General features: G+C 40.3%; 1 long non-coding RNA gene across 1 annotated transcript; it reads left to right on the plus strand.

Moving 5' to 3' along the window:
• The first annotated feature begins 1,685 nt into the window (after positions 1-1,685).
• LOC104142496 (uncharacterized) lies at positions 1,686-23,670 on the plus strand. Its single transcript, XR_693720.2, has 4 exons — positions 1,686-2,218; positions 12,808-12,914; positions 14,066-14,122; positions 21,437-23,670. It is a non-coding gene; the product is annotated as an uncharacterized lncRNA (long non-coding RNA).
• The last annotated feature ends 1,401 nt before the right edge of the window (positions 23,671-25,071 follow it).

A 25,071-nucleotide genomic window follows, 5' to 3' on the forward strand; every position in this document is an offset into this window, starting at 1 on the left:
CCTGGTAGGGGGATTGTCCGCGCACAGACTTAGGTGGGAACTAAGTACTTCCCCCTCTGTCCTCTCGGACTAAGGACTTCTGAACAGCTACAGAAGCAGAACATAAGGTTCTTGAGGAGTTTAGAACTTAAAAATCGAGGCATCTCTAGAGGCAGCTTCTAAGTCTTCTCAGTGCTTGGGTGAGAGATAAGCAGAGAGCTTCAGCTTGGATGTTTTCATGCCTGGTTTCCCCTCAGTTCTTCTCATAGGTACTGGTGTCCTTTTGACTAGCAGAATCCAAGGATGTACAAGCAGGGACCTTCATTGCCTAGGGTGAAACAACGCACCTAAGCACCTGTCTAAATACCTTAGAAAGTGAGATTCGTAGATCATCACCAATACTATTCCTCCCATTGCTTTCTCCCCTACACAAAGCTTGCAATTAACTGGCATATAATGAGGATTATGAAATCCTCCTTTCTAGGGCCATAGCCAAAACAGCTCTTTTTTAATAGTAGTGCCTTGCTATTTCTGTAGGGTGTTTTAGACGTGGCCCTTGAGTAGAGATCACTTTGGTAATCTAATTCATATATTTGTGGAGACAAAACAAACAAGCACATTTGGAAGGTATAGACTAATTTTACCTTAATGCTGGCTCTTGTGAAAAACAGAAAATTCTTCTTCTTGCCACCTGATTATTTTTTGTGGGTAATTATCAGGTTAAATTGAGGCTTTTCCAGATAGTTGCAATATCAACACAGTTCCTTACCAATAGCACTTAATTATCAAGCACAACCAGTTGTAAAGCTATTAAGTAATTATAACACATTTTACAACTGCTAAAAAATGTATATGAACTTTAGATGGTGATATTATCATATCCCTTGTTAATATTCCTTAACAGTTTAATAGAATAACTTACGACAATTAAGTACAGTAAACACTTTTCATTACCGTTTTAACATAATTTTTCACTATATTTTCTACATGCTAAATCACAGTATCTGAGGAATCAGAGTGAAACATTAAAATTTCAGTCTACTGGGAATCCTGAAGGGGCAATGATGGTGAGTGTGCTTAGTGCTAGTAATGCTGGGCTGATTGATCCCTCGAGATGGTGCTTCCTTCAGTCAAGATGCTCTGTAGGGTATGAAAGCAACTCTCAGGAAACTGAGAAGAAACTCTTCGTGCAAGCAAATTGAGGCAGATGGAGAAAATATTGACAGAGATCAAAGTAATTACTTCCAGGTCACTCTACACAGTGGCCTGCATCCGACCTCTATTTTATACCAGAGAACAAATTCCTCCAGTATCATGGGATCCCCAGAGCATGCAGGTGGTTTTTAGCCACCTGAACCTTTTCTCCATTTATGCCTAGAATTTCAGTTTGCTATTGCCTTTCTTCCTGTGGCCTTGAGCAAGCCAGGCAACTTGTGGGCAACAGCAATTCTTGGTAACCAGACTTGGCTTGAGGGCTTGTAGCAGTTAGCATGAGTTAAGCCCAGTTAGTATGGCTGTTAGCCTAAGCCCCTAAATTTTAATCAACTTTTTGTTTCAGCAGAAGTAGATAAAATATGACCAACTCCTTGTTCCAAACTAAATGAACCTTGATTCGTTTTTGTGTGCTCAGGGCAGTAGCCAGACAAACTATGCAAATAACCTGTTGATCATTAAAAAGTGCAAATGTCCAGAAGCGTCCTGAAAAAGCAGATTGTGAGCACCAACAGCAACAGTGAATCAGAAAACAACAGTGCAGTTTGAAGAGAGAAGTCACCAAGGAGTTATTCTCTACCCAGTGCTATAACAAGGGAAGCTAAAGAATTTTCAGAGTGACTCCAGGGACAGAGACTCTTGGGGGAGAGACTCCGGAGAGAGCCCAGGAGAAAGGAGAACTTGAGAGACTTTCGCAGAATCCTGGAAGCAGAGCAAGAACTCCAGGAACCCCACAGCCTGGCCCCAGGACTACACACTGCACAGCTGGGACCACTATGCCAACCTACCCAGCCTTTCTCCCACAGGACAGGGAAGTGATGCAATTTTTAAAACTTCCTGTATCTATGGTTAAAATATTTTGATCGAAATCCATTTAATCTCCACGCTATCATTCGTTCTGAAACTGCAGCAGGGCTGGCTGGAAACACGCACATAACACAGTTTCAATGTGGAAGGGCTATGTGCTACTGGTTAAACTCCACTTTAAAATTCCGCTTCAGAACTATCCAGAAACTCAGGAAAAAGAGTAGGTACATCAAGAAATTTATATAACGTCAGCAACTGGGATTTGGTCATGTTCTACAGACTGAGAGCAGTACATGCAAAAAAGAGAAATCCACTGTGGTGTTTACTCATAAACAAACAAGGTACTATTTGGATTCCAAATGCAAGAAATGAAATTCCTTGACCACAGTGGCCACCATTAGTTAAGAGATTTAACAATGATGGGAAAGAAAGAAAACCAACAGTAACTAGAGTAATAAGATTCCCTAGAAATGTGATAAGATTCTGCAGGAGCTCTTCTGGAAACATCTATCATTTAATAATAGTAATGAATAATTAAATGAATTATTCCTTATTTTTAATTGGCCATAGCAGGAATATAATACTCTGTTAAATGCCACTATGTGATTAAAAAATAATATTAAATTCAGATTTCTCCCCATAGGAACAGCTGGGTGATTCCCTGCTGTCTTTCAAAGAGAAATCAGAGAGGCAGTTGTAGGACTTCCTATGAATTACAATTGTATGCTACTAAACATAAGATCCCCTTTGGTACACAGATAAATACTTACGGTCTGTTTCTGCATTTGGTCATTCAAGATATGTGCCAGCTCAGTACCATGGAAACAGATGTCTGACTGACGCAGCGTTGAAGTAAATCAGTGTAGGCCAGAGCTATGATTTCTGCAGGGGGTGAATTTTTCTCAGAGGTCCAAGTGATCTTCAATCTTGTAATGTTATTCTCAATTTCCAGGAAAATATTTGAACTTGTCCGAAAAAGATAGATGGATTTGGTAGGGATATGCTGAAGCTGTTAAAGAATAGAGGGCTGGGAAGGAGACTGAGCACAAGCTCCACGATCATCCCCAGCACTACTTAGCTCATCTCCTTTCTCATTTTGAAGACCTCCAATTAGGACTTTCCAAGGAGTCTATTAAGGCAGGCAGTGCTAAGCAATAACTGGGAAGCAAAAGGTGCCACTTGGCCTTGGGGTCAGGGACCGGCCTCTGGACTTCCTTCAGTTAGTAATGTACTCATTGCCCAAAGGTCCCTGCTCATCAGTGAATTTTCCAAATGTATCACACTGGCTGGGCAACCCTCACCCCATCGTATTCTCTTCAGCACCTCACAACAAAAAACAATGTATTTTGAGCTCACTTTGAATAGCAGTGCCTGCAAAACTCTATTGACATCTTCAGATGTTCTAGTTAGACATTCAAATGCCACTCTTCACACACAGAATCACATACTACTACTCCAGGGCTGATGGGTACATCCCCATGGACACCTCCACAGTATCCTAGTGCAGGCATTCAAAACATTGGGACGCTGGCTACCCAACTTCCAAGAGGTGCTTTCTTACAGCTTTGTCTGAGAAAATAGCAAGAAGAAAAGCTGCTCAGACAGCGTGTGAGGCTCAACAGAAGGTCATCTCCGTCTGCATCCATGCCTAGCTGGGCTTTTACGCTCACAACCTACCACTGCCAGATGCATGAGGCCTGTAAAGAGGCATCTCAAAACTGACAGCTGGCTGCCCACAGTGAGAAAGTTGGACCAATCTGTCAAATGACACATACGCATCTATTACACTGTCTTCTGTAAATCCTAGTAAGATAGACTAACAAGATAACACTTTGAATAATGCATCTCAGGATAGGAAAATTATGAAACAGATGCCTCGCTGTCTTGCAATCATCTGTCATTCTTCTGTCCTACTTCATCTGCCTTTGACAAGTTGAATGGTTGTGGTCGAATAGTTACATGGGTTCTTTGCTTTCTCATGTGCATTTTCTAAGCCTGAGATTGAATGCTAACCTGGCCTTCGTTCAATTTTGCAAGTTATTAAAACTATTTATCCCTATAGCAGGCAAATACCAAAGGAAGTTGTGGATTGGCCAAATCCAGTTCTTCTACTGAGAAACTTAATAAACCTATAGTATGTACTAGGATCTGTTTCAAGAATAATCTTGACATTTGATCTCTGAGGTAATTAGCACAACTGCAAATTTTCACAAGGGATTCTCTGTTCTTGTCAAAATCTTTACCATAACAACCTTTGAATTACAATACAGCAGTAAGCGTACTATGGTGTTCAGCAGAGGAAGAGATACAGTAGGAACATCTCTAAATGAAATTAATTAGATTGGTTAATGTTCGTGAAGCACTTTGAAGATGGAAAGAGCTATAGTAGTGTTAAATTATAATCATTAGCATGCCAAATCCTGAAGGTCTTATTCATCTATTACCCATTTGTTACACAGGCTAAACTTCCTTCAATAGATTTATCTGAATGAGATACGAATGCAGATTTCAAAATTCATAAAATTATAATAGTAAATATGGATTAATGCACCAATCACTGTGTGAAAAACTCTGTGTTCATGGCCCCTGGTACTCTGGTCTGTTTATGAAAAGATTCACATGGAAAATTCATCGAACCAGATAGCTCCATTCTTCATTTAATTTGCAAAAGGGAACAGGATTAGCCAAAACAACAAAATAGTGTGCTAAATTAGATTAAATATAGCAGCTCTTCAGAAGGAAATGTGAGGTGAGGAGAGGAGAGGTGAGACGAGATGTGGAGAAGAGAGGAGAGGAAAAGGAAAAGGAAGAGGAAAAGAAAAAGAGAGAGAGAAGAAAAGAGAAAGAGGAAGAGAGGAAGGAGAGACGGAAGGAGAGACAAGAAGAGATGACAGGAGACTGCAGCTAACAGAGATAGCCAGCATATGCAGCAGTTTGTGCAGCAGTTTCACAGAATCACAGAAACACTGGGGTTGAAAGGTACCTCTGGAGATTGTCTGATCCAACCTCCATGTTCAAGCAGGATCACCTAGAGCAGATTGCCGAGGGCCATTTCCAGTCAGGTTTTGAATATCTCCAAGGATGGAGACTCCACAACCTCTCTGGGGAACCTGTGCCAGTGTTGGATTATGGAGAGATGCAGAAAAGGGGCCTTCCAGAAACTTTGCTCAAAATGAGCTCATGAGAGGATGCAGCTCTGCAGTCTGGTGCTGTGGGATACCTGGGGCCTCTCACTGAGGCTGGGGCACTGGGAAACGGGCTCCTCACGGGAGATGTGCACTGGTGGAGGGCCAGTGTCACCAATAACAGCTGCAGGAGGAGGTCAGAAGGCTGTACAGCATCAGAGATGATGAGAAACAGATTGACTATATCTCTGAGACCTTGCAGGATACAAGAGCCTGAACCACCAACCATACTGAAGGAGGTACACCATCTGATTTAAGCTTATTGGATTGGGAAATGGAGAATACCAGGATGGTGAAGACTGGAAGGTCATGACTTCTGTCACCAAGAGGACGACTTCTGCCCCACCTGCCTTTCTGCACTTACAGAATAGGTTCAGTACCCTGGTAGCAGATGAGGGCTGGGAGCTGCGTCCAGTGAAAGATCCAAGTGAGCTGACTCTGTGCCATGCAGCAACACCAAGAAGAGGCAGGTGGTAGCAGTGGGAGACTCCTGGCTGCAGGGCTAGAGGCCCATCTGCTATCCTGACTTGCTGTCTAGGGTGATTTGTTTCTTGCCAGGGACTGATTCAGGATGTTGTGGAGAGGCTGCCGAGGTTTGTCCAGCACTCGGCCTATTATGTCCTACTGCTCTTTGTCATGGACACCAGACCTGGAGCGTATCAACTATGACTACACATTTCTGGAGACACGGGTCCAGGGCATGGGGGCCCAGGTGGTATTCCCTTTGATTCTGCAGCAAACAGATCCTGCTCACTTTAGTCATGCAATTAATTCCCAGTGAAGTTAGCAAAACACCTTTGGTAATACAGTCAGGATTTTGACCCACATCTTGTAATTTTTTTTTTTTTTTTCTGCAAATAGCACACCTCCCACTCTAAATTTCTTTGGAGAGCAGCAGCCCACAGGGAGCACACATCAAGTTGTGAGATACAGTAATGTCCAGCTTTCCCAGCTCCTATTGACAGGCTAGAAAACTCCTTCAATACTCCAAGCGTTTGTTGAGCAGTAAAAAGAAACTGTAGTGGGCCAGGATGCTGGAAGAAGAAAATATAAATTAAAAACAAAGTCTTTTTTTGTTCTTGCTCAAAGCCAAGTTAACATTCAAGAGCTATGTGACAGGTATGGTAGCTCCTGTGAGAAGAAGGTATGTCCTGACTTTCTACAGAGAATTTAAAATATTGGTTATCAGCATTAACATACTTTGGCTGCATGCAAGTCCTTGCATGCTATCATAGCGCCAAGAAAGTACATGGCACCTCTGAGTCAAATAAAAGTTCTGATTCCTGTATATAATCTGCATTTAGGCAGAAGATAATAACTCATCGGGTGGAAAAAAGAAGATAATAGTTCCCACAATAGCAACACACAGCCAGCTGAGTTGATTTTAACTCTGTTGTGGCTCAGTAGACATGTGTAGCAACATTCTCGTGTAAGCATGCTGCAAACCCAAATTCCTGGAAAATTGGATACCCTCAGCACACCGTGTCATTGTGAACCTCTTTGTGCGTCCTGGTAGAGTGAATAAATGCTTTATCACATATGTATCCCATTTGAGGTTTTTACATTACACCATCTCTTGTAGATGCCTAAGCTAAACTCACAAAGTCCCTGTACAGCTGATGGAGTGACTCCGACTCCTAACTTAGGCTCCTGTCTCCTGCGTCTTCATTGACTACAGCAAACCAGAGCTCCTGCTGTAGGAGTTATCTAATTTTAGTAATCCAAATGTTTGGCTCTTGACTGAGCTAGTCTCCAAGCTGCTTCTACGTTCAGTGGAAAGAGATAGCTATTTTCAGGTAAATGCAAGTTGACTTTACTTAGACACTTATCTTGAGGTGGCATGATTTGCTTTCTCTCAAGGAGTCCCTGTCTCGCTGCACTACAGCAGTGTTGCATGTGATCAGCTCAGAATAGATGCCTGTGGTCTGCAGATTATATTGCATAAGGTGATCCCTATGAATTTTAAAAGTGGTAAGCATTGAGCAGTGTAAAAATTGGGGGTTTGTAATCCCCACATTCTACCTTTTTTCTAACCATCTTCAACAACGGGAAAGAATCATCAAGTTCTGGAATTAAATGTCTATTTAATTCTAATGTGCTATTAAAACTTGTAGGGGCCTAAACCCCTGAAAATCATGGTACTGTTGAATTCAGAGGCATAACACCACAGTATGCAGCTGAGGGTTCAGAACTCCAGGTATTTCAAAGACCTGTAGTCAGGTAATCTAATAAGATGATTAAGCACTTCTTCTATCTGTATCCCAGTGTCAGTACTCTATAAATTAAAGAAAAAAGTTTCATCTGAGAGAGGAAGAGTGTTCCATCAGACGGAAAGGCCAATTTTGGGGAAAAAACTTGTTACATTTGTGGAATATTATGAAGATATTTTGTTGGGAAATGTTAAAACTTTTCCAATAAGTTAAACTGGCAAAAAGGGACTGAAAATACACACATTGATATAACTCTCTTTAATAATTTAATATAAAAAGAGAATACAATGAAATGAACTGTCAAGTATAAAAATCCTTTTAGCATTCTCTTTTCATGTTCAAATTTTTTGTTGTGTTTGAGCATCTATAATTGCTTTGCGTCAGGTTCCCTAAGACATTTCCGTCTGTCTTTCAGAAAACTTGAATACGTTCTTTAGCACTTTTGGGTTTAGTAAAAAACAGACCTTTCAGCCAGCAAGGCTGCTTTTGGCAACTGTTTATTCTCTGCCGCTCTGTTGTAATCGCTAGGACCATCTTTCACTCCAGCGTGATACATGTCTATTACTGTTTGCACCATCACTCACAGTTCATAACCAGGGATAATCCAGAAGGGCATTGCATGCATCGTTCCTTCTGTTTAGATATTAAAATAACTTTACTCAGAATCAAAAAGCTGCATGGAACAGCTGAGCCTGGCAAACAGAGCAGCTAACAGGGGAGTTTCTGGAGGGCTAGCTGCAGGCCCTGCGCTCAGGGGTAGCGCAGTTGGATGAGGTGAGTGAGATGAGAGCGTGTGGGGGGGCATGTGTGTGTGTGTGTGTGTGCATATTATCTATTCATGTTTTGCTCTTTGGGAGGACTATGGGGATAGTCTCTAGATCTCAGATCAGACCTAATGATTGGCTTGTCCGTGCTTCTGTGAGACCCATCTGGCCGTGACTAGTGGGTCTTTGATCAGAAACAGTGCTGGAAATCAGCAAGTAGCTAATCCCTCCTAGACCGCTGGGGGAATGAGACTGTGCAAAAAGATTTTATATATAAATCATTTGCCAGGCGTGCTTTGGAACCAGGCAAATGAAGGAAGATCAGAGGGAAAAATACCTTGGTTAGAAAGGCAAGAAGTGACATCACATAACATAAAGGAGAGATATTTGCAGAAAGCACATTTAGAAGGGAGATTCAAGGGAGCAAGGGTTAGTCACTGAAGAAGAAACTGTAGTGCAGATCAGGGTTCATAGCACAAGAGTCAAGGAGACCATTTTATGCACCTGTTCAAATTCCACAAAATGCTCGTGTCTGAGCCACTGACAAATCCTGTGCAAGTGATCTTGAAGGGCTACGGATCAATTTTCTAGCCAATATAGTACAAGGTGGGGCACAAGTCAGTGTCAGCTCCAGACCATCACACTACATTTCAGAACAGCATGAACAGCTCCATGAAAACCTGCCTGTCCTAAATAAGGAAAGAAAGCTGAAAAGTTGACATCTCGATGTGAGTGATATATATCGGAGATCTGTCAGTATGAAAACTGCCTTGGAATTTCTGAAAAAAATACTGATGACAATTTCCTAACTCAAAAAAATAGTGTCAGGGAAGGATAAATTCGACTTCACCTTGGCAGATAAAAAGGCACTGATCTAAGAACTAAAAACAAAGACTTTTAGGAGCAAGTTACCATGACTTAATTACATTCATTATGTACAGACAGAAAAAATCCTAAATCAGTAATAAATATGATTGGTGATTTAAAACAGACAGGTTCATAAAGCTGAAAACAGCTACAGGCTGAGACGACTGGAGAAAAGTATGAATAATTTTTGGGAACTAATTAAATATTTTATCTGATAGCCAAAAAGCAACCATCCCACAGCCGAAAAATGAAGTGACATTAGTTATAAAACAACCTGACTTCAGCGGGGAGAACAAAAGCAACTACAAAAGCGAAAATATATTTGTGATCTGAGTGTGTGTGTGTATGTGTGTGTGTATGTGTAATGAAAAAAAGAGAACATGATAGAAACACGTATAAATTTAGAAGCTGGAAAGTCGGAGAAACTGATTAAAGAAAAAGAAAACAGGTAAAAAGCAAGGGACATTACTGTGGTAGGTAATAAAAACCCAACTCTAAGAAATCCTGGCAAAGATGCTAGTTCTGTCCTAAATGAACAGGGTAGGTCTATCAAGAATAATGCAGAAAAGACAACAGCGTTCAAAAAATATTTCTATTATGTATTTGGAAAAAGGATGATGTATTCAGATTACATGAGAACGATGAGTACATTCACTTTAATAAAGCATTTTCAGGGGCTTTCTTTACATGTGAAGATGTATAGCAAAGAATGATAAGATTTTATTATTTTTATTTTAGAAATAAAATGGTCTTTGAATGAGATTTAATCTGAGTTACCTGGATCTATATTTAGAAATGTTATAAACAAGCCATTTGTTAGCCAGAGGGGTCCAAAGGAAACATTAAGCTGGAAGTCTACATTTTTTAAAGAAGTCACTTTAAACTCCTAAAGTCGCTTCAAACTCCTAAAGCACTAAACAGATTTACTTCTTCATCTTGAAATGCTGATGCTTTCTTCAGTAGAATGCCTGCTATTTGTTAGGCACTTCACAAAGTCTCGTATAAATTCTTTCTGAGCATCTGATGAGATGTTGTGTTTTTGGCAAGACAGGATGTCAGCGCCTGCTGCTTTTGAAGGCAGACTTTTTGTGGAAGGTTGTATATAAATACATATTAAGGAAGAATGTTTTAACATAACATTTGAAGCATAAATATTCATTCTCTGCTGCAAAATATAGATGAACAAGGTACTCTAATTCCTTCTGATTCTTAAGCACTTATTTTTGGAATGTTTGCTACTTCTCCTGTCTGTTGCTCCTTGATGCCATTTTTCTGTGTAAAGTAAAATATCTCCTTTACCATACATTCCCTAGATTTAGGGGAAAAAAATATACAATGATGAAGCGGACGGGGATAGTGACCACTGTTCTCCTGTGCTCCATATATAAAGGTAGTTGAGAACATGACATTTTAATGGTTCCTCTCCCTGGCAGCCTGAGATCCTCAGCATGATTAAAACCTTCCTGAACTGTGCTGTTTATAAAAGCCAAAAAACAACAACAAAAAAAAACCTCATCAGACAAGGACTGGTTCCTTTAAGTGTTTATTTGTGCAAGGTGCGCAGGGTAATTGGACTGGCTGGCTGCCAAACATCTCACCTGAAGTGTCACACACGATGCTGCTGTGCTGATACGTGATGGAGTACATGACAGAGGTCAATGAGGTTGATGTACTCAGGGGCAAGCCTGAGCAGAGGCCACACAACCAGACATAAGGCTAAGCCCTGAGCACAAGCCAGTGCATCAAACTGAGGTAAATATCAAGGTCCCTGTTCACTGCAGCTGGTAGGGAAAGGGTATTTTCAGTGAGAGCATTTTATGTCTCTTATCAAAACCATATGGACATTTTCCCTCTTTTTTATAATTAAAAAATCAAAACTGAAATCCTTTCCTTCCTATTTTTAATACTTGAAATACAAAAAAAAAAAAAAAATGTTTTCCTACACACAATCAAAGGAAGCAAATATTTCCCTCCACGTTTTTCATCTAAAGAAAAATTGCAAAAGCATTTTACATGTTAATAAAAGCAACTCCTTAGACTGGTTATTATCCTCCTTTTTCACTCATGCATATTGCTGTGATCCGAGGGAACGAGCAGACTTGCAGACCTTCCTTAGCATGCAAATGAAGCACCAGCTTACACATTACCCCTTGCATCCAAGAGTAACTGGTATGTTGTAGCGCACCCTCCTTCAGCAAAACGGGGGTCTTTGGCTATTCCTTCCACACATGCAGGCAACATTTTCCATCCCTGATGTGTAGGACTGAATCTAATCCAAATGTCAGTAAAATCGAGACAGAAGAGCAGATGAAGATAAGGGAGCAAATGAAAATAGATGGTTATTTTATCAATATATATTTTAAACAGAAGGGATTCAGCATTTCCCTCCAGGTGTACACTCAAAACCGGATAAGAAGGAAGATCTGATTATTTCCTGAAGTGTTACCTGAGAGAATTGAGCACAGACCTTGGAGCAGATCCTCAGCACAGGCAAATTGCTGTATGTTTTTACATTGAGAGACTGGTCCTTCTCTCTCCTTCATGTCTAACTGCTAAATATGCATAGATGCAAAGCAGGTGCCCACAGGCCACCAGAGCAGGCACATCCCCTTCTCCCTCTTTTTTATGCATCCAGTGAATTTTAGCACTCCATTTTGCTCTTTCCCAACTTCCTTTCATAGAGAACAGAAGATTTTTTTGGCAGTGACACTTAACTGAACTCTGCTTTGTGTGCAGTTAGATTTACTTCTTACACTTCTGAATGTCGTCGCCCGCTTTTGCTGCTTTTGTCCCAAACGCTCTTTTTGTTGGTTGGTTTTGTATTGAAATCACAGTTAAGCCATTCAGCATGGTATTTTCTCTACAGAGTGAAAAGTGTGTGAAAGCAGCTGAAGGTCACACATATTATAACAAAACAAAAGAAAGAAATAATAGGGCATCCATTCTGAAGTCCTTAGACATCCGGCATATTATCGCCTTGGTGATTTCAGTAAGGATAAGAAGAGTTGCAAAGGGAAAGAGGCATCTTAATCCAGCTGCTCCTTTCAGCATATACAAAGAGAGGGATGCGGGGGTCCTGTTCCCTGGCCCTTTTCTGCTGCTCTGTGTTGCAGGCTCAAGTGGTCTCCAGAGAATATACATCTATACCAGAGTACCATGGTAGTAGATGTTAGCAATGGGGGTTGCTGCAGTGATACCCCTGGTAAGGGTCTCAGGCGGAAACATAGTACAGAACCAAGCTGGAGGGGCTGAACTCCTTGATCCATCTGCTCTCAAACCAGGCCCTGGCTAATACAGCCCCAAAGTCCTATTTGAACAAACCCAGTCATGCAACGAGTCTTATCTGGGGACTGTGACGGCAGCCAAATTAAGTGATTGAACAGTCTAATTCCTCAAGTAAAGCCATAGCTTATTCCTCCACCCCAAGAAACAAAGCATTTGGGAATATAGCGTGAAACAGAAGTAGAAAGAGATTAGGTGTGTCTTTCATTACAGTTCCTTCCTCAGCTTAACCTCTCTTCAGGCTCCTAATATCTGAACCAGAAAGAAGAGACTGTATTGTTTGAAGCGCAATTATTTTTTGTTTCTGTGGGTCTTCCTAGTCTATCATTTTACCCAAACTCTTTCTTTTTCTCGGCAACTTCGAGGTTTTAGCCCTTCTTTATTGCCATATTTAGGCTTCAGAAGGATTACTCATTCTGATTTGGACACAGACATTTAAAACTTTCAAAGCTGTGAACAATTCTTTAACATCATCTTTGCATCTCCTTTTAACTGTCATAGGTTCTGCACCAAACCTAGTTACTAGCACTGGTAACAGCAACATACTGCAGAGCTGCGATACAAGCAAGGCACAAGCGAAGCTTGTTGAGGTCTGGACACTTTAGCTGGTAAGTAATCCATCTAAAGCAGCTGCACAAAAACCCTGTGCATCTCTAAAAGACATTGGGATCATCCATCTGTGGGAGATAAGGTGTGCTCATGTGGTTCAGAAACCTTCCTGCAGCACAAGCCTCCAGTTCAAAGCAAATAGTAAAATGCAGGGTGCAGCCCTGTGGCACAGGGGGGCCACAGCACTTGTCAGTAACTACATTTTGGTCAGCAGCTATGTATTCCCACGCAGCTCTTTTACTTTCTGATTCCTTGTCTAAGTTTGCATCCTTCATGGGCACTGCTTTGTTCCTCAGCCCGGAAGGTGTGCCTAACTGTGCAAACAATTCAGCCCAGTCATTAACCCCATTTTTTTTTTGTGTAAGCCAAATATTCCCTCAGATGGGGAATATAATTCCCTCAGAGGACAAAACAAAATGCAGAGCCATGAGCTAGTCTGAATACAAGAAGAATTAAAGCCACTTTACTTCCCTATCTGTACAGTACTATATATATTATTCCATTAGCATAGTGCTCTACCCAGGCTAATAAACCTTGCTCTGCCTTACAGGTAATAAACCCACTAGCTGGACTGCAGCCAGTCTCACGTTGTAGCTAACCTAAAATAGGTACCAAAGCTAGCTAGTGGCAGAACAGACTGAGTAAATATTTGTGTGCTTAGCCTCTATTGAACTGCATGCTGTTGCAGCTCCGTTGCTTTCAATACCTAAGCTAACTAGTTTAAAGCTTACTCGGGTATGTATTAGCAGGCACCATGGGGGAATATTAATTCTGCACTGGTGCAAAGCAGGAGAGAATGAGACTCTCCTCCTTTTACCTTCCCAAAGCAGAGTTATACATGAGACCATCTGTCTGAATATATATAGTCTTGCTGTCAGGGCTAGCTGGCAGAGTGGCTTTATTCTTCCAGGCTAAGTCCTAAATCAGGAATCCTGGGTCCACCGAACAAGGGGGTGTCAATATTAATATCTCATTTCATTGTTTTTAATCAGCTAAAAGTATTCGTTAGGGGCAAATGCTGCTCTCTATTATCCTGGTGAAATTCATTGACTTCACAATGGCCAAGTGTAATTGTGTGCAGAATTTTGCTATTAATGTAATTTTGATAAAGGTTTCTTCATGTATATTTCATAAATCTATTATTTTGCAGCAGGAGTTTTCTAATCAGAGAGGAGATGTCTCTAGAGATTGCTGCTCATTTGGTAAGGTAGGCAATAGGTAATAAATACCACTACATTAGAAATGTAAGTGAAAGTGCAAATTGTAAGTTACTTTAAGATGAGAGTAGATTAAATATGGTGCATTTGCTTAAGTATCTTTATAATGTAAGTTCTCATCTTGATCTTTGGTTAAAATGACACTCGTCAGATTTAACTCTTCCTACATGCTAGGACACCTCTGTACAATTGGAACAAATAAGACTTTTAAATTAAATGCATATTGTGCCAAAAATCTTCCCTCAGCAATATCCGTGCCTAGGAATTCATAACGGGGTTTAAAATCAGAGCTGAAGGTCACCTCTTTTGTATCACAGGCCATTACGTTTCTCCCCTGTAAGTCCAGTAACTTTACTCAAATTAAAACATTTCAGTCCCCTTGAGACCTAACTGCTAAATGCTTCAGGCAGAGATTAGCAGAAACAAAGCTACCACAAATGCTTAATGCTTTTGCAACACCAGAACACAGAGAGGTGCAATACTCTTTTACAGCTGTAAAAACCTGGTGTGGATAAAACTCTGAGATGGGGAAAAACACAGCCTCACCTCTGAGCATGCAAATCCAGGGTAGCAGGCAGGGACGGAGCTCGGAGGGTTGTTTGTACCACTCCAGGGCACACATCCCTTCCACCTAGGGACCCAGTCGCAGCGGTGGCCGTGCCCGATGCTTCTAAGGACAGCAAAATGGCAAATACGACTGTCCAGTTCTGTCCTGGGGGAAAGTTTTCCCGATGAAATCGTTTTTGCTCGTCATCACTATCTTAACACATGGCTGCAAATATTAGTGCGAAAGCCCAGCTTCTTCTCTCTGTGGCCCGAGTAGAGATGAAAGGACCAGGTAATTTGTGGGTTTGCGAATCATAGTAACTATCTAGTCTGATGTTTTCCCCAAGTGCTAGCAATCCATAGAATTTGTTCAGTAATCCTGGTTCAAAGTCTGTCTTCAGGAACTGCCTTTAATCTCATTTAAATCTCATTGATACAAATTTACATGTTGTTATTAATGGCTGAACTCTTCTAACTTCGGCATTCAGACCCAATGCTCTAGCAGGTGCGTGCCAGCCGGACCGACTCCTTCTTTGTCACCCCCACCCTGCTATTAGAACTCCTTTCTTTAGAGAAGTAACTAAATCCAGTCAAAAGTACATAAATCCAGTGACTGCTTCGCAATGAGGTTGTTCGGGATATAGAATGGGGCAAGTTCTATCATTTTCCCTATTAGATTTTCCACATTCTCCTTGAGCTGAGGATATCTTCTCATAGTATTGCTAACAATACAGTTGCAAAATCATTCCACTAGTTTTAGTTAGTTATCCCACTTTTATATATCTAAAACGCACTCTTTTTTCCTCCACAGTGGTTCATTAGGGTTATTGTATGGTATTATGCAATTATTCAGAGTAACTCCTTACACTTACCTCTGAGGACTTAGGCTTGAGTACTCACTTTGTGATTTGTTCATCACTGCTTTTGGGGAGCAAGTGCTTCGTCTGAGGCGTTTTGCCTGCCTCCTGAAGGGTAGGAGTCTAAATCCAGATGTGAAAGAAGCAAGGACAATGGCTTTGAGGATTCCTTTTTGACGGAGAGAATACAATTACTTTCATGGAGATGCTAAGAACTGCAGAAATGACCTTGCTTACTGTAATTTGGGGTTTGAGAGAGGTTCCTAAGCGCAGCAGGTTAGTGTTGCCAAAGGGTTATGAATAAGAGTTAAAGAAAAAGAATATTGTTTGAATACTTACAGTTACAACGTTGAGACATTCAGGTCACTTGCAACCTAGGCCCTTTTCATTATCCATACCATTCTGAGGTATCATCTAGAAAAGCCTGTATTTTTCTGTCCTATGAAAATGGCAATAGGGTTTGCATTATCAAATTCTCGCACAAATAGATCAATTAGGAAAACAGAACTTTCATGCTTAGAAAGTGAAGGATATGTAAGTATAAGAGAAGCCTTGAAAAAAGGACATTTGTAGTGGATCTAGCAGCACGACTTATCACATTTAGCTTAGCAGAGTAACATATATCATACAAAATGCCATATTGATAGGAAAAAATACTCAAATGTGTCATGTACCACATAGAAAGGGTGGAACCAAACTGTGAATTGCTGTGAGATATAATGTTCAAGGTACAATACACGATGAGCCAGAAAAGAAAGAGATGACAGCAACCAGACAGCAGACCAAAATATTAAAAAAAAAGAAAAGACATGCTGTCTTTGATCCTGTTTACAAGAGGAACGCAGCAGCACAGTAAAGCTTTCATGATATCACAGAGTCTGCAGGTGTAGGAGAGATTGTTTGTGAGAAAGGGCTTGAACCTGGAAGTTTGCATGCGGCTCTCCCATTAACTTCAGCTAGAGTTCAGTGCCAGGAAGATTAGAGTTAAGATAACTCAGTAAGTGGCTTGAGGACAAGAAAAGTGTATGCAAAGAAAAATATCGTTGATCAGTATCACACGCCGCTGTCCTTCTTTACACTGTATGAGCTCACAGGCTTTGGCGATCAAGTGCATTTTTAATGAAACCTGAGTATTATACAAGGCTTTACCATCTTCTGAAAGCAGTCACCTCTATGAAAAAGAGTTTTAGGGTTGCTAGGGAAGCTGTAAGCCCAGTCCTCTCAAAGAGGCAGAGAAAGGGAAGCAGTAATCCTGTACGTGGAAAGCAGAAAGTGCACATTTCTGAGGGATCAGCACTCCTACTTGCTCCTCATAGGAGGACAAAAGAGAAAGTCTCTTTCAAAAGCTCAGTAGAATATTAGCTCTCAAAGCCTTTTACTAGTCAGAGACTTTGCAGCCCCGGGGTGGGTGCAGGCAGTGTGGAACAAAGGACAAGCATTAAAATTCACCTTTTCTAATATTTTGCAGCTTCATCTGAGTCTGGGCTAATGACCCACACTTTAGTCAGCATTGCTAGAATGACCATTATTAAAAAAAAAAAAAAAAGCATCGTACTGGAACCTGTGAATAGCTGAGTTGTACGTAAAGGATATGAGGCAAACCTCATAGTCTGCTTAACACTTGGTAAAGCCTCAGTGTAATGTTATGTTATTGACTGGGCATCATAGTTCAAAACAAGCATGGACTAACACGAAGGACTTCATAGGAAAACAAGAATGACCAGAGGTCTAAAAAACACACTCTAGCATGAAAGATGGAAAGAATTGGGTCCATTTAGCCATAAAAAAGAAGACCAAGGGTCACTATTTTCAAATATGTAGAAGTTACCAGCAAAAGGGAAAGGAATAAATTGCTTTCTCTGCTCTTTAGAGGTAGGACAAGAGGCTATAAGCTTAAACTGTTTCAAGGAAGGTTTAGACCAGACATTAAGAAAACCTTCCTAATATTAAGGATTGGGTGAGATTGACAAGGGATTCTTGCCACCAGGCTTTTTAAAAGGAATACATGAAACAGAAAAAGGTTTACTTATAGCTGATTCTGCCTTGAGGCTAAGAATGGCTGAAATGGCCTGTCTAGGTCATTTGAGGCTAGATTTATGAGCCAAGCTGCTGCCTCCGAAGGGAAATATGGCAAATTTATTTTGCAACTATACTGCAAAGTTTAAACAGAAAAGTGTATCATCTTCTCTAATTAAAACTGTAGAAGCAGCATGAATTGAAGACTTGGCCTAAGTTAAAACAATTACTTACTGTAACCTTCAAGGGACATTTTAATAATTATCAGCACTCAATATTTTGGTCATCATTTCCCTTCCAAAAGTGGAAGATAAAAAAAAAAATCTCATTCTCCTTGAGACAGTTGTGGGGCATTGTTTCATATTCATTCACTGGACAGAGGACCATGTGTTGACTCTCTCGACAGAGTATTTTATTCTGTTGTATTAGTTGATTAGCTTTGAAAAACAATCCTTTGGAGAGGGGAAAAATTGCTCTAATTTTTTTAGAGGGACTTGCTGTTCCAAATTGCTTGCAGCTTTTTTCTCCATATAATGATTATGGATTTAAACATTGGTGAGTCTATATAACTAGAATAATGACAATAACTAGAGTAAGGAACGAAAATGTTAAACTAACAAATAAAGAGGTCAATTACTGAGACAGATGAGAAGACAGAGGGCAAATTCTAATAGCGAGACATAGCTGGCACAACTGTTAGACCAAAAGCAAAGCTTACTGAGTTTGGATTCAGCATGCTAAAGCAGCAGCAATGAAAAACAGAGGACGCACAAGACAGAAAAAGCACATAAAATAACTGGAGGATATAAGAGGACAGAAGGCTGGAAGTGAAAAATGTTATGAGACAGAATGTCCAGAAAGGACAAGTTTACCTGGGGATGAAGAATTAAAATGAGTGGCTGCACTCGTGTAGTATTATGCAGCTCATCAGAAGACAGGGTCGCACTCTCCTGCAGACCGGCCTCTGCTTGTCCAAGTGCCTTAACGTTTATGTGCAGCAGTCGTATCATGGGTCCTTGAATCCCCAGTAAAACATATCTCTATTCATCTGCATTTTCTGCAGGGAGAATGACAATTTAATGTTCAGCACACATGTCACTAATGGGGTTTCCAGAACACTCTCTCGTCTTGCTTATAAGGAAGTTGAGGATCCTGCCCTTTTCAGAGGCACAGTCTCGTAAGAGGCAGAGAAACCTTGCTGCTGTTGATATAACATGTTGAGGCTCATGCTATGCAGTGCTGATTGATCCAAATTCAGGTGGTGATGGAGCGGAGTTTCATGGATAAAATCATTCCATGGCTGTAAGTGCTCGCTGAACTAAGCGTGGTAGCGGGAATAAAGCAAAGCCCTTTGATTTCCTTTACGCTAGAACAAGCAAGGCAGAGCATGACTGAAGGGCTTGAGTATGAAGACAAACCTTGATAGTTTCTATTTATTTTTAACATCTAATATCTAATGTTTCACAGTTCCTGTGACATTTCAGACACATGTGACAATTGCACTAAAATCTAAGTCAATAGAAGGAGGCCAATTTACAGCAGCTGAGGAGCTCATTCTTCTAGGAACTACTACTGAGACAAATCATTTTGATTTTTAGGCTTTCCTCTACCAATCAATATTTCTATTGCTTTCCTTGAGGTAGGAAACAATCATGTAACAACAAAAGTTGATAGGTTTGGTTCAGATTGTTTGTTTTACTTTTTACTGATTGGTTTTGAGCACAGTGAGGTAGCCTCTTTTCACAGAAAATATGAAAAAGGAGTGATAAACAGTTTTTTATTCTACTTTGGGGGAAAAAACTTCAGTTGACTCTAAATAGGCTTATACTGATTACTTATTCAGCCTTCTAAAGCTGCTTTCTCATCCATGCTGCTGTTTACGCATAAGGATTTGTATTCCTGAACAGTCACATGCTACTCCTGATGAGTATCATTTTGCCTTCTGCTTCTGCTCTTGATTCATCCCATATAAAAATTTGTGTTCCAAATCACTTACATAGAGATATCTATAGCTGTTGCAGACCAAGCCACTTTCCGTTCTAAAGATAATGTAAGCCATCCAGCAGGAACAGAAAGCAGAGCGGCGTGCTCAGTTGGAGTCACATGTGCAAATTGCTCGATCCATGAATTCCTGTTTTTGCACCTCATATGTCACAAGTAGGCAAGGGATGGGATAATCACTATGGTCTGGCCTCATGGCTCTAACCCGGTCTTCAGAATTGTTGCTGCACTTTTGTTTGTCAATATAAAACAATTCTCTACATCACACCTGGGCTTTGAGGAGACTTTCAACCCATCCTCAAGGTGGGCAAAGCTTCTTTGTCTGAATACTACTCATTTTGCTAGCAATGCAGACATCAATACCTGTTTCTCAGCATTTGATGAAAGATTTAAGTCAACCATCAATTCCACTATTGAATTCTTAGAAAGGGGGCAGATCTTTACATTCAGAAGTGTGAAAAGATCTTTCCAAGTATTTCCCCATTACTTTTGCAATTTGTGGCAAGAAAAGATTAGCACAAGATTGGTTACTAGTTGGCAGCTTCTCCCACATTTATAAAGGTTAGCTAAACTAGTTTTACCTACATAGTCTCATGTCCAGTAAAACTGGTTTAAAATTTTGTTCAGTAAAGTAATTGTATGCATAATGAATTGGATCAATTCCTTGTGTTCTTCCTTATTACTTCGATTTGCTAGTTTAATTAAAAAAGAAAAAAGTGGAAGCTCCAGACACTTTTGTGTATTTTTCGACTACTTTTTAAAGCCTGGAATATGCCAGTGACTGAATCGTAGAGAAAATCTTCCTGGCAGAAGCATATAAACAGACCTAGCAGAATAAGAGTAAGGTAGCACAAGACAAATCACAGTTGAAGAGAGCCCAGAACACATCCCTGTGCTGTGAATTGAAATTTTTGAACCTCAGTTCTGATATGAACTCATTTTATTTTCCTGAGCATCCCTCTCCTTCATTTCCCTAACTGTAAAATTGTAATCTGCTGGGATAAGTTATTGTTTACAGAAAGCCAGTAACTTGCTAAGCGTTTACACACTTTCTTGTTAAAAAGAGGAATTAAGTTATGTTTGTGAAGAACTGGAAAAAGTTAAGCATGACAAAAATTCTATTGTTTCATACTTATTTCTTATGAAATATTTTGTCTGCTGAGATACTGTTCTGACTGCCTTAGCCCTTCATCAGTTTGAAGTCCTTTATATATACATTTTGTAAGGACTGTGCTATCGACATAGAATCATCATTTCCCCTTTGTAATCATATTTTCATGCCTCATGTCATTCCCACCTGTGGCTTCTTAGTAATTAATGATGTTGCAATGTGAATTCTAATCAAGCTGCATATGTATTTTCTTCGTTTGTTTCCTTATGGGAAACATTTTAATTTCCCATGGCCTTTATTTAGCAGCTGCATGTCCTTCTGATTATTTCTTCTGCTCAAAACTGGTTGTGTTGTTTGGGCCAAAAATTAGATCAGCTGTAGGCACATGAAACTCTTTTGGTCCAGCATCCTAATCCATATGCCACGTAACTTTATTAAAAGCCAGGCAAATCCTAAGATCCACGAAACATCCGGTAGTAGCAAGAAAGACAGAAAGAAATGAAAATTTTTGGGCTACCAAAGCAAACTGCTGTACTGGATGTTTTGAAGATTATAGCAACTGTAACACAGAAAACAAACTTCTCTCATAAACAGTATTCTCTGTTAAGGACATACCTATATATATCATTCCCTTTCTGGCAGTGTTTGTGCACTAGATGAAAGCAGTCACGGTAGAATTTTCTCATTAACACACAACTAAATGTATTTTAAAAGGATTTTTTAATGCATGTATAACAACTTGTCTGTTACTTTAAACCTCTGTTTTGTTGCAGGAAAACACAAAGCCATCATGCTCCTGCCGCACAGACCTGGAAATGGGGTGGTATATTCAGACCTGTCATGGGCTTCCCATTTATTTTACCTCAGACCTATGAATCTTTCTAGGACTCAGTTCAGTCTTCTGCAAAATGGGAACAACAGCTCATGCATTCCTCACAGGGAGCATGTGAGGTCTATTCCTTCAAAGTTCTTTGAGAATCTAAAATAAAGGCTATTTCTTTTTGCTTTTACACATCATCTTCTTATATACTTCAAAGAGGTCTGAGGATGTACCTCCATTACAGCTAAATGGTCTGTATCTTGTTTTTTGCTCTTGTAGCTGGGAGCTGTGTTTTAAATTAGGTTCAAAACAGTGAGAAAAAACATCTTCCTTGGCCTTCCTGAATTGCCTCTATCTGCTTTCTCACCTTGACACAGTTTCCGTATGTGAAGTTGCAGCTCAAGGGAAAAACATATGTATCTGTACAGCTCTTGCAAACCAGTGAATTGTCATGGGCCCATCTCTCCTCTGAGGTATTCTGAATCCAGAAGATGGTAAGGAGATGAAATCCCTGCATCTGGTAGGCCTGAGGTATTAAATTTAACTGAATAATGAGAAAGGACTTGTGTAATTCATCCAAATGGCTTTTAGTTAGGGAATAAACAAATCTCTTGCAAATTTAGTAACAGAGCACTTGATCCTGCAGTCCTCTCCCACAGAAGAAGTTTTACTGCCTTTAGAGCTTGACTGTCTATTCAGTTTTAACTAAACCATGCTCATTTTCCCAGCCAACCAGGCTACTATACTGCGGTCGCTCCTGGATACTGAATCAAAAATACTACAGTTTCCGATGTGTAAGAGCTGCTCCCAACACCTAACACAAAATCTCCCTTGGAAGTATGTTGCCAAGGCTGCTCCCCCTGAAGGCATCAGGGTTCAGACCTATTCAGTATTCACAGTCATCTAAGAGAGGAGGCTCAACTCAGTACTTGTCCCATCCTCCCAAAGATAGCACAGGAATTTGACTAAATTAGAAAATGGAAAGGCACATGCAAGGACATGTTCCTTCCAAAATTGATAAAAGCCTTCTTGCTTCTGCAGCCTGGATTTACTGCAGGCACTAGGGATCTTTGATTCTTTCATGTCTCCAGAAAGCTTCTGCATGCTCTCTTCCCCATCTCCTTTGTTTTAAGGACCTGTTGCAATCCCCCTTCCTGTATACTAAGGCTCTGCATTTCTCTCCTTTTAGTATGTCAGGGCTTCCTTATGCTTCCATTTCCGTACCTTCTGCACCAAGATTCTTCAACGTCCCCCGTGTCCTCCGTTAACTCTTCCACTGCCCTAGTTCCAGCACCCATATGGGTTTCCTCATTCCTCTATTTCCACAGCACCGGAGATTAGTTCACATTATATCTTTGACATGGGGTTCATGTGCCCTTCCTCTCTATCTCCCGTTATCTCTTTCCTTTCTATGAGGATAACAGTGTTTTGAAATTTGGTTGAGATCAGCCTTTCTTTTGCTTAAAAAGATATTTCTTTCATCAAATGGCTTCCCGATCTGGAGAAAACTCCAGACTTGGTAATACAGTTGGTGGATGTATATGGATGTTGGTGGATGCCAGGTGAATTGTGCACCCGTCATTCTGTTGTCCCATTGCCTGATGGTCAACAAAATCAATCGAATTTTTGCCCAGAAATGCTCCAAATAATAGGTCATTCCTGAGCTTTTGCAGTTGGTGGGATGCACCTCCTAAAGGTCATCTTTCATCCAAACAGGAAAACAACACCAGTCTGAGGGCAGGGCCTCTCAATTTCAGCCAGTTCTCCCACCTCTGTAAATGAATGACTAGTCACACTGCTCTACATTCAGACGATGATTTTGAGAATCATGCAGTTTGATAAATAGAGCTTGTGAAGAATTTGGTGTATAGCTAAACTCTCTCTAGCAATATTAATGAACAATGACCTTGCTCTGAAAATATTCACTGTGTGTTTCTTCATTGTTTCTCAGTGATCTCCGCTGGTTTGTGTACTCTATTCAGCATCCTTAGAAACTTCTGTTCTGCCCAGAAACCTGAGGGATCTAAATTTTAGTTTAGTAGCTCTAAGCTCCAATACATGCACATGCAGACACACACATTCACATTATAATACAGTTTTTACTCATTTCCCAGTAGAGCTCGTGCATCAAAAATGATCGCTATCACTTAAAAGCACCACTTACTTTGTGTATGAATACATAGAAAAGCTCTTTGAGACAACAAGATCAATTAATTTAAAATAAAACAATCATTTCTGAGTTGTAATCTCTTTTTTTTTACTGTAAATGGACTTAAAGAAAATTACTTAATTTCCATATCGTCATTTCTCCCAGTTGTACAAAGGGGATAGCAATATTGCTTTATCTCATTGGGATTCTGTGAATAAAATTCATTATTCTTGCAAGAGCCTCCACTACCAGAGACAAGAGTTGTGGGAAAAGCGTCTCAAAAACTACTTGCATTTGGGCTTGGTATTGATCATATGAGTAAAGTTAAATATATTCATAAATGCCTGCTGACTTTGGAAATAGGTCAAGACAGATGCAGTTAAGGTAAAATTCAAATGTTTTAAATTCTTAAAATGAAAAGGTGTTGCTCATATTGAAGAAATGGATAACAATGAGGTTAAGAAACATTGCACGTTTTCAGAAACTGCTTTTGTCTCTGCACCCAAAAAGAATTTTCTGGCCCAAAGGAGAAAGCACAATCACAAAACTCAGTGTTGAGGCATTTTCATGGTGCTGTGCGGGATCAGTAGCTAGTTGTGTGGAATTTTGTTGGCAAAAATGGGAGGAATTCTGTTCAGTGCCCAATCACTTGTTTTAGGCATATCTTGGCAAGAATAAGTCTTTCCCTAGACAGCTTTGGAGGTCCAGCGCCTTTCTCCTGATGCTGTGGTTAAAGACTCTCTCTGGCCTACTGGGAAGTGTATGGTTACTTCCTTTTTTTTTTTTTTTTTTTTTTACATAGGTAGGGAGAGTATCAATGTTCTCCAGCAATCTTCATCACATGACTTTTCAGAGGAAGAAGAACAAAAGGTAGAACAAAAAGTACAGGTTGTCAAAGATGCTGTCACTTGGAACGTATTTCTCCTGAGCTGTATCTGAAAGGGGAGATAAAAGAAAAGATAGTAAAATATTTCATGTGTGTTCGAGGTGAGCTCAACGCGATTTCTGTTGTTTCTCTACTAAAACACATCACTGACTAAAGCAACATAACGCTCAAAATGCCGTCTTTGAAAATAGTTAGACAAACACTACTTAGAGCCTTGGTTGTTTGGTTGTTTTCTAACTTTGCTTTAGCCTGTCGAAGTGTAAACTGTCTCTCACTTGTAAACTCTGCCTCTGCCCCCTTGTCATTTACAAGGTCTTAGACAGCTATTGTGAGCTCTCATCTCCCTTAGCTCTTCTCCTATAAATAGTGATGTGCGGAACAATGAACGTCCACAAATGCCACTGTAACAGAAGGCAGTAACGCACGAGGACTGGACGACTTACAGAAAAAAAAGAACCTGTCGTCTTAGAAACCCATCGTTACTGTGTGCCAGTGCTTCAGATGGGCGCTGCACTGCTTGCAGCGCAGTAGACATCCCTGATTTCACCTGGAC

The sequence above is a fragment of the Struthio camelus genome, chromosome 1 (assembly GCF_040807025.1).
Source record: "Struthio camelus isolate bStrCam1 chromosome 1, bStrCam1.hap1, whole genome shotgun sequence".
Classification (NCBI taxonomy): Eukaryota; Metazoa; Chordata; class Aves; order Struthioniformes; family Struthionidae; genus Struthio; species Struthio camelus.